The sequence below is a fragment of the Bos javanicus genome, chromosome 1 (assembly GCF_032452875.1).
Source record: "Bos javanicus breed banteng chromosome 1, ARS-OSU_banteng_1.0, whole genome shotgun sequence".
NCBI lineage: Eukaryota > Metazoa > Chordata > Mammalia > Artiodactyla > Bovidae > Bos > Bos javanicus.
Genome location: NC_083868.1, coordinates 35,366,951 through 35,377,754, shown reverse-complemented (window position 1 = coordinate 35,377,754; position 10,804 = coordinate 35,366,951). Strand labels below are relative to the sequence as shown.

The 10,804-nt window shown below is 39.4% G+C and overlaps 1 non-coding gene across 1 annotated transcript; it reads left to right on the top strand.

The window, feature by feature from the left end:
- The first annotated feature begins 3,323 nt into the window (after positions 1-3,323).
- Positions 3,324-3,442, top strand: LOC133255023 (5S ribosomal RNA). Its single transcript, XR_009738837.1, has one exon. It is a non-coding gene; the product is annotated as a 5S ribosomal RNA (ribosomal RNA).
- Positions 3,443-10,804: the final 7,362 nt, after the last annotated feature.

The following is a 10,804-nucleotide window of genomic DNA, read 5'->3' as shown; positions in this document are numbered from 1 at the left end:
GTGTTTGAGAATACTATGAATATATACCATTCAGTCCAAATCCAAACTGTATATCTACCAACTCAATTTTCACTTAGCTTAATTCTCACTACCCCACTCAGGGAAAGTTTAATAGGGACATCTGAGTTTAGAAAAAAGAAAGTATTCTGAAAAAGTTGTGGTTAAAATAGCTTATTTTTGGAAAAATTGCAAAAACATATGTCAACATAAATGCTGGGATCCATCCCAAGTCATTGGAGTGGGCCCTGAAGCTTTAGCTTCTTTAGCTTCAGGGCACATCTGTCTGTGTACATGCCACTTCAACAAGTCCCCCACATGTCATCCTTAAAAGACTATTGGTGTGTGGCTTTGCATTCTTTTCAGTTATTGTGATCTCCGTCATTACTTAGCATGCATCACGACTTCCTTTGTGTATCATTAAATAATTCATGGCCTCCTTTTCAAAGACTTTTCTTTCCATTCCCATCACAAGATGCTGACCATCCTCAATTGCTGTCTTTGACTTATTCTGAGGTAAGCTGTGATGGAAACACCTTCATGCCTTGGAGAGGAGGTCCTGCTCACTTGTGGACAGGTGTTCATACCATGGATCGTCTCTGAGAGACCAGATACTAAAGGACTCGAGGACAAAGTGTGGCTTCGAGTAGAATTCTGAGGGGGCCCTTTACACCACTCTGAAGCCACCATATGGTTCTCTCCATGGCTGCGGCACGTGTTCCAGGCAACACAGCACCGCCATTTCCAGGATGAGCTCTGACACTGGGAATTGGCCCAACGGCGCCTGAGGTTCCGGATGTTTCCTTCCCCAACCTTCACACCACACAGAGGACTCAGGTGTGCTGTGTGGGGCATCTCAAGCTCAGCGCTACTGAGAATGAGCCTGCAGGAGCAGCAGCAGCAACAACAACACACTTGTTAAAGATGTCATTTCATGGGCCCTGCCACAAACTTGCAGAATCATAACTTCTTAGAGGGGGGCCCTGATCCTCAAGAGATTTTCATACACTTTAAAGCAGCTTCAGAAGAAATACCGTTAAGTGGTTCCTATTAATTTCCCGCTAGGATCACAGTTTTGAGAAACATCATCACTTGTGCCCTCCCCCTCAGAGTCTGTCGACTGATCTGGGTGGAAGCATCAATGCTATTTTAATTACATGATTAATTAAATCACATAATTTAATTACGTGATTTAGAGTGATTCTAGAGTGAGGCCAGGGTTAAGCACGGAGGCTACTGGGTAGATCTGTGAGGGTTGCATCCAGCCTTTGGTCCAAGTTGGGGGTGACCGTATCAGCTCTGCATGCATTTGGAAGGGGCAGGTCAGTGTAGCCCACATACTTCACGTTGGAGCTGAAATGTTAGGTGTCTGTGGGAGGGGAGAGGATGTGCAAACAGGAAAGAAAGCAAATCACAGTTTGGTTTTCCTGTAGGAGCTCCTTGTTCCTGAATTTCTCCTGAGACAAAAAGCTGGAAAAACTGGCATCTTCAGCGTTTCAGGGTCCTCCCATTTCTGGATGCAGTGGGAGCAGGTGAAGGCATTGTGCTGATGCTTTTGAAGGTATGTTCTCAAGATGCAGATGTGACTCCTCAACTCAGCCTTGCCTGAGACCACAATCCATGGAGGGGGAGAAGGAAGGGTAAATGGGAGGCTCACAGGTAAATGCCCTGTCTCGGGTCAGAGGCTGTCAGCTTTTCCTCCTGAAGTGCCATAGACTGAGGATCTGCAAACATTTGATTCTCTGCCTCTCCTGTTCCTGCCTAGCAAGGTGGTTTTCAATTACTTTTTTTAAATTGAAATATAGTTGATGTAAAATATTATGTTCAGGTATAGAATATAGTGATATACAATTTTAAAGGTTATATTCCATTTATAGCTGTTATAAAATATTGGCTATATTCCCCATGTTGTATAATATATCCTTGTAGCTTATTTTATACATAATCATTTTTACTTCTTAATCCCCTACTCCTATATAGCCCTACCCACTTCTCCACACTGGTAGCCACTAGTTTGTTCTCTATGACTCTTTTTCTTTATGTTCACTAATTTTTTTTTGATTCCACATATAAGTGATACCATACAGTATTTTTCTATGTCTGACTAATTTCATTTAGCATGATATCCTACAAGTCCGTCCTTATTGTTTCAGAGAGAAACATTTCATTCTTTTCTTTTTTATGACTATAGTACTGTATGTATTTGCCACATATTCTTTAACCAATCATCTGTCAATGGGCATTTTGGTTGCTTCCACAAATGAAGAATCGTATATAATGTTGCTATGTTCAGATATATACCCAGGAGTGGAATTGCTGGGTCAAATGGTACTTACCATTTTAGTTTTTGAGAATCATCCATTCTGTTTTCCACAGTGTCTGTACTAATTTACATTCCTACCAACAGTGTCCAAGGGTTCCTTTTCTCCACATCCTCGCTAAGGCTTATTTGATATTTGATGACAGCCATTCTGACAGGTGCAAGGTGATAGCCCATTGTGATTTTGATTTGCATTTCCCTGATGATTAGGAATATTGAGCCTTTTCATGTGCCTGTTGGCCATCTGCACTTCCTGTTTGGAAAGTGTTTATTTGGGTATTCTGCCCATTTTGAAATTGTATTGTTTGGAGTTTTGATGTTGAGCTATATGAGCTGCTTACATATGTTGGATGTAAACCACTTATTAGTCACATCATTCGCAAATAGTTTCTCTTCATTCAATAGATTGTCTTTTTCTTTCATTGCTGATTTCCTTTGCTGTGCAAAAGCTTTCAAGTTTAATTAAGCCCAATTTGTTTATTTGTGCTTTCATTTCCCTTGCTTTAGGAGACAGATCCAAAAAAATATTACTACAATTTGTGTCAAAGAGTGTTCTGCATAAGTTTTTCTCTAGGAGTTTTATGGTTTCTGGTCTTACATTTATGCCTTTAATTCATTTTGAGTTTATTTTTGTATATGGTATTAGAGAATATTCTAATTTTATTTAGCTGTAGTTGTCCAGTTTTCCCAATACCAATTATTGAAGAGACTGTCTTTTCTCCATTGTATATTCATTCATGTGTCCTTTGTCATGGATTAATTGACCATATATACCTGGGTTTATTTCTGGGCTGTTTTGGATTTGTGTTTTTAACAGTTCCAGTTCCTATTTGTTGTAGTACACTAAACTATAAAGTAAAAAGATGATAAGAGAGTTCCATCTTGAATAGCCAAGATTAAAAAAGGCTTCAGTTTGAGAGAGGGAGGCAGAAGCAAAAGGTAAAATTTTTTGGAAGAAATTCAACATAGGCAAACAAGGAGAAAACAGTTTAAAAGATGACTCTGGGTCTACGGCCATACCACCCTGAACGCGCCCGATCTCGTCTGATCTCGGAAGCTAAGCAGGGTCGGGCCTGGTTAGTACTTGGATGGGAGACCTCCTGGGAATACCGGGTGCTGTATTGAAAAAAAAAAAAAAGATGACTCTGAACTGAAGAAATTTGTGTGCAAATAACCTGAAGCTGATAGCAGTAAGGAATGAGTTATCCCCTGGATAAGCCAGTTTTGTTTACCTTCAAAAATAAAACATAAGTGTTTATAATGTTTGTACCGACTCATAATTATGAAGAAGAACTATATCACATGCTCCACCCTCGCCAATGAAGTCTTACTATCAGTTCAATTCAGTTCAGTCACTCAGTCATATTTGACTCTTTGCAAACCCATGGACTTCAGCACGCTAGGCTTCCCTGTCCATTACCAACTCCCGAAGCTTACTCAAACTCATGTCCATTAAGTCAGTGATACCATCCAACCACCTCATCCTCTGTCGTACCCTTCTCCTTCCACCTTCAATCTTTCCCAGAATCAGGGTCTTTTCTAAGTGAGTCAGTTCTTTACATCAGGTGGAGTACTGGAGTTTTAGCTTCAGCATCAGTCCTTCCAATGAATATTCAGGACTGATTTCCTTTAGGATGGACTGGTTGGATCTTCTTGCAGTCCAAGGGACTCTCAAGAGTCTTCTCCAACACCACAGTTCAAAAACATCAATTCTTCGGTGCTCAGCTTTCTTCACAGTCCAACTCTCACATCCATACATGACCAGTGGAAAAACCATAGCCTCAACTAGATGGACCTTGGTTGGCAAAGTAATGTCTCTGCTTCTTAATATGCTGTCATAGCTTTTCTTCCAAGGAGCAAGTGTCTTTTAATTTCATGGCTGCAGTCACCATCTGCAGTGATTTTGGAGCCCCCCCAAAAAAGTCTGTTACTGTTTCCATTGCTTCCCCATCTATTTCCCATGAGGTGATGGGACCAGATGCCATGCTCTTAGCTTTCTGAAAGTTGAGCTTTAAGCCAATTTTTTCACTCTTCTCTTTCACTTTTGTCAAGAGGCTCTTTAAGTCTTTTTCACTTTCTGCCATAAGGGTGATGTCATCTGCGTATCTGAAGTTATTGATATTTCTCTTGGCAATCTTGGTTCCAGCTTGTGTTTTATCCAACCTGATATTTCTCATGATGTACTCTTCATATAAGTAAAATAAGCAGGGTGACAATATACAGCCTTGACATACTCCTTTTCCGATTTGGAACCAGTCTGTTGTTCTATGTCCAGTTCCAACTGTTGCTTCTTGACCTGCCTACAGATTTCTCAGAAGGCAGGTCAGGTGGTCTGTATTCCCATCTCTTGAAGAACTTTCCACAGTTTGTTGTGATCCACACAGTCAAAGGCTTTGGCATAGTCAACAAATGAAACATTAGTGAAAGAATGCTTTCCTAGATTATCTGGGGAAAAAATGGATTCCCAACCTGGCTCTGTCACCAATAATTTATGTACTTATGGAAAAATTGATAAATATCCTTGCTGTATTTCTCATCAGTGAAATAGGGGAAACAAAACTAGGTGACCTCTAAGACTTCTGGGCTTCCCTGGTGGCTCAGACGGTAAAGCATCTGCCTGAATGTGGGAGACCTGGGTTCGATCCCTGGGTCAGGAAGATCCCCTGGAAAAGGAAATGGCAACCCACTCCAGTACTCTTGTCTGGAAAATTCCATGGATGAAGCAGCCTGGTAGGCTATAGTCCATGAGATCACAAAGAGTTGGGCACAACTGAGCAACTTCATTGGTTCACTAAGACTCCTTCTATCTCTAAATGTTCTCTGTTTCTATAGGCATTAAAAAAAAAGAAATATAAAGCTATAATGCTAACCTAGTTAGACATCACCATTAATATTTTCCTGGGGTCAAAAAGTTTTGAAAAGAATAATCTAATTGGAAAAGTTTGTCAACTTCTTCAGAAGTTAATGGAAGGCTGAAATATAAAAATTCAATAATGACAATGTGTACACAGCAACACAAAGAAAAATTCCAAGTCTCTTTGCAACAAAATGCCATTGGTGTTTATGTAATCTTAAGACAATAAAAGCAGGAGAGACAAAATTCTCTTAGGAATTTGACATTCCAGAATTTATATTTCTATCACAGCTTGTCCTTTAAGGAGCCAATGTTCAAACCTGTGTACAATTAGAAGTTTTGCTCATCCCATGCGTTCAGTGTGCTGGATTGATTTATTCAATGATTGGAAACTAGGAATGTGGAATTAGAAAAAAAAAACATTTGCAGCATTCCTATAAGTAATTATGTACAACACAATAAATAAAATTATAGATATAAATCACTAAAGATGACTTGTCCCTATTTATTTAGTTCTATCTAGTTTGAAAAACAAAATCTTTGTGGTGTGTAAGCCTAATTTTGGAGAAGGCAATGGCACCCCACTCCAGTGTTCTTGCCTGGAGAATCCCAGGGACGGGGGAGCCTGGTGGGCTGCCATCTCAGGGGTCGCACAGAGTTGGACACGACTGAAGCGACTTAGCAGCAGCAGCAGCAGCACGCCTAATTTTAACAATCCATGTTGGCATCTATGACTTCCACTGGAAAATTAATAATAAAATTTTAATAAACACTTTCTTAGATTTTTATTTTATATTGGTTTATAGTTGATTTACAATGTTGTGTTAGTTTCAGGTATACAGAAAAGTGATTCAACTATAAATATACATATATCCATTCTTTTTCATATATGCTATTACAGAGTATTGAGAAAAGTTCTGTGTGCTGTACAGTAGGTCCTTGTTGGTTATCTATTTTATTAATAGAGGTGTGTGTATGTTAATTGCCAAACTCCTAATTGATCCCTATGCACCCTTTCCCTTTGGTAACCATAAGCTTGTTTTCTATGCCTTTGGGTCTACTTCTGTTTTGTAAATAAATTCATTTGTATCTTTTTTCAAGATCTCACATGTAAGTAATATATATTTGTTTTCCTCTGTCTGCTTTACTTGACTTAGTATGATAATCTCCAGGTCCATCCATTCTGCTGCAAATGGCATTATTTCACTCTTCTTGATGGCTGAGTAATATTCCATTGTATGTATGTACCACATCTTCTTTATCCATTCATCTGTCGATAGACATTTACATGGCTTCCATATCTTAGCCAGTATAAACAGTACTGCAGTGAGTAGCGGGGTGCTTGTATCCTTTCAAACCAAGTGCTGTTCCAGGTGTATGCCTAAGAGTGAGATTGCTGGATCATAGAGCAACTCTATTTTTAGTTTCTTAAGGAATTTTCACACACTTTTCCAAAATAGCTGCACTAATTTACATTTCCACCAGTAGTGTAGAATGGTTTCCTTTTCTCCACACCCTCTCTGGCATTTATTGGTTGTAGGCTTTTTGATGATAGCCATTCTCACTGGTGTGAAGTGATGTCTCATTGCAGTTTTGATTTGCATTTCTCTAATTAGCAATGTTGAGCATTTTTTCATGTACCTCTTGGTCATCTGTAAGCTTTCTTTGTAGAAATGTCTATTTAGGTCTTATGCTCATTTTTTGATTGGGTTATTTTTTTGTTTGAGCACTGAGCTGCATAAAAATGAAAGTGTTATTCGCTTAGTCATGTCTAACTCTTTGCAACCCCATGGACTGTAGCCAGCCAGGCTCCTCTGTCCATGGAATTCTTCAGGCAAGAATACAGGAGGGGGTTGTCGTTCCCTTCTCCAGCGAATCTTCCCAACCCGGGGATCGAACCCAGCGTTTCCTGCATTGCAGGTAGATTCTTTACTGTCTGAACTACCAGGTATAAGCTGTTTGTAAATTTGGAGATGAATCCCTTGTCAGTAGCATTGTTTGCAAATATTTTCTCCCATTCTGTAAGTTGTCCTTTCATTTTGTTTATGGTTTCCTATACAGTGCAAAAGCTTTAAAGTTTAAGTCTCATTTGTTTATTTTTGTTTTTCTTTTCATTACTTTCAGAAGTGGGTCCAAAAAGATATTGCTGTGATTTATGTCAAAGTGTGTTCTGCATATGTTTTCTCCTAAGAGTTGTAAAATATCTGGTCTTACATTTCGTCCTTTATGATATTTCGAGTTTATTTTTGTGTATGGTTTATACAGTCTTCTAATTTCAATTTTTATACATAACTGTCCAGTTTTCCCAGCACCACTTACTGAAGAGACTGTATTTTATCCATTGTATATTCTTGCTTCCTTTGTCATAAACTTATTGACTTTAGGTGTGTGGGTTTATTTCTGGGCTTTCTACCTTACTCCAGTGATCTGTAAGTCTCTCTTTGTGCCAGTACCATACTGCTTCGACTACTGAAGCTTCACAGTACTGTATGAAGTCAGGAAGTCTGATTGCCCCAGCTGTTTCTCTTTCTCAAAATTATTGTGACTATTCAGGGTCCTTTGTGTTCCCATACAAATTTTAAGATTTTCTTTGGTTTTAAATGTACAAAAAAAAAATCATTGGTGATTTGATAGGAATTGTGTTGAATCTATAGATTACCTTGGATCATACAGTCATTTTGACAATATTGATTCTTTCAATCCAATAACATGGTATGTCTTTCCATCTGTTTGTGTCAACTACAATTTCTTTCAGTAGTGTCTTATAGTTTACAAAATACAAATCTGTTGCCTTGTTAGGTAGGTTTATTCCAAGGTATTCTATTCTTTTTGATGTGATGATCATTGGGATTGTTTCCTTAATTTCTCTTTCTGATCTTTAGTTGTTAGTGTATAGAAATGTAACAGATTTCTCTGTGTTAGTTTTGCATCCTGTAAATTTACTGAATTCATTTACTGCTTCTTTTCCAGTCGGGATTCCTTTTTCTTTGTTTCTTCTCTCACTGCTGTAGCTAGGACTTCCAAAACCATTTTGAATGAAAGGGGCAAAAATGGCCATCTTCGTCTTGTTCCTGATCTTAGAGGAAATGCTTTCAGGTTTTCCTCATTGAGTACAATGTTAGCTGTGGGTTTGTCATAGATGGCCTTTATTTTATTGAAGTAGTTTCCCTCTATGTCCACTTTCTGGAGAGTTTTAATTAAAAATGGGTGTTGAATTATTTTATCAAAAATTTTTTTGCATCTATTGAAATGGTCATATGGTTTTTACCCTTCAGTTTGTTGATGTGGAGTATTACACTGATTGATTTGTGAATATTGAAAAATCCTTGCATCTCTGTGATAAATCCCACTTGATCATGGTGTATGATTCTTTTAATGTATTGTTGAATTCAAATCACTAGTATTTTGTTAAGGATTTTGAAGTCTATGTTCATCAGTGATATTGGCATGTCATATGCTTTTTTGTGTTATCTTCAGTTTTGGTATCAGGATGATGGTGGCCTCATACTATGAGTTTGGGAATGTTTCTTCCTCTGCAATTTTTTGGAATAGTTTGAGAAGGATAGGTGTTAGCCCTTCTCTAAATGTTTTATAGAATTCACCTGTGAAGCCATCTGGCCCTGGACTTGTATTTGTTGGGAGTTTTTAAATCATAGTTTCAGTTATGTTTTCTATTTCTTGCTGGTTCAGTTTTGGGAGATTGTACCTTTCTAAGAATTGGTCCATTTTTATAGGTTTTCCATTTTATTGACATATAGTTGCTTATATCATTCCCTGGTGGACTCAGATGGTAAAGAATCTGCCTGCAATGCTGGAGACCTGGGTTCACAGTCCCTTGGTCGGGAAGATCCCCTGGAGAAGGGAATGGGAATCCTCTCCAGTATTCTTGCCTGGAGAATCCCATGGATACAGGAGCCTGGCAGGCTACAGTCCATGACATCACACAGAGTTGGACACGACTGAGTGACTAACACTTTTGCTTTCATTTTTGATCTCTTATGATCCATTATATTTCCTTTTTCATTTGTAATTTTGATTTGAGCCCTCTCCCTTTTTTCCCTTGATGAGTCTAGCAAATGGTTTACAAATTTTATCTTTTCAAAGAACCAGCTTTTCGTTTCACTGATCTTTTATATTGTTTTCTTTGCCCCCTCAGGGAGCCACAGTTGCCGTCTCCACCTTCCCAGGACACCCTGTAGCTCCAGCGGGTACATGTGGCCCAGTCTCCTATCAGCAGGCACATGTGGCCCAGTCTCCTATGAAGTCACTGTTTTTTCCCCTGTGCCCATTTTCCCAGTGCACATAGGACATTGCACCCTCCAGGAGTGGAATTTCTGTTTCTCCCAGTCCTGTGGTGTTCCTGTGTTTAAGCCCTGTTGGTCTTCAAAGCCGAATGTTCCGGGAGCTCCTCCTTCTGATGCCAGAGCTTCATCCTGGAGAGCCTGACGTGGGACTTGGAACTCCTATAGGAGAACCTCTGTGATATAATTATTTTCCGTTTGTGGGTCACCCACTCATGGGATATGGGATTTGATTGTATTGTGAATGTGCTTCCCCTACTATCTTTTCTGGTCGTCTCCAGTTTCTTTTTTTTCCAGTTGTTGTTCAGCCGTTTGTTGTGATTTTGGTGTTTTTGTTGGAGAAGGTGAGCTCACATCCTCTACTACACTACCTTGCCCTCAGACCCCAGACTCAATTAACATTTGCTAGCCATTTAATTCCTTGTGTTCAAATTTCATGTAATTATCTATAGTCTTTCGCCATTTCATCAGGAAGAACAATTATCACCATAACCTAAAAACTACCACCTACTCACACTGCCATCTCTCATGAGGGATAGACCAAATTAAATGGATCCAAGTCCTTTGTCCTAAAAACATCCTCATCCAACTTGGCCTATCTCAACTGTGTTTCTGAGTTTCTATCACGTTGTCTTTATCACTAATTTGACCAAATCTTCTTTCTTTCACTTTTCAAAGTTAAATGCTTCAGTTCAGTTCAGTCACACAGTTGTGTGCGAATCTTTGCAACTCCATGGACTGCAGCATGCCAGGCTTCCCTGTCCATCATCAACTCCCAGAGCTTGCTCAAACTCATGTCCATTGAGTAGGTGATGCCATCCACCCACCTCATCCTCTGTTGTCCCCTTCTCCTCCCACCTTCAATCTTTCCCAGGATCAGGGTCGTTTCAAATGAGTCAGTTCTTCGCATCAGGTGGCCAAAGTATTGGAGTTTTAGCTTCAGCATCAGTCCTTCCAATGAACAGTCAGGACTAATCTCCTTTAGGATGGACTGGTTGGATCTCCTTGAGTCCAAGGGACTCTCAAGAGTCTTCTCCAACACCACAGTTCAAAAGCATCAATTCATCAAAGCTCAGCTTTCTTTATAGTCCAACTCTCACATCCATACATGATTACTTGAAAAAACAGCCTTGACTAGACGGACCTTTGTTGGCAAAGTAATGTTTCTCCTTTTTAACATGCTGCCTAGGTTGTTCATGACTTTTCTTCTAAGGAGTAAACGTCTTTTAATTTTGTGGCTGCATTCACCATCTGCAGTCATTTTGGAGCCCCCCAAAATAAAGTCTGTCCCTGTTTCCACTGTTCCCCATCTATTTGCCATGACGTGGTGGT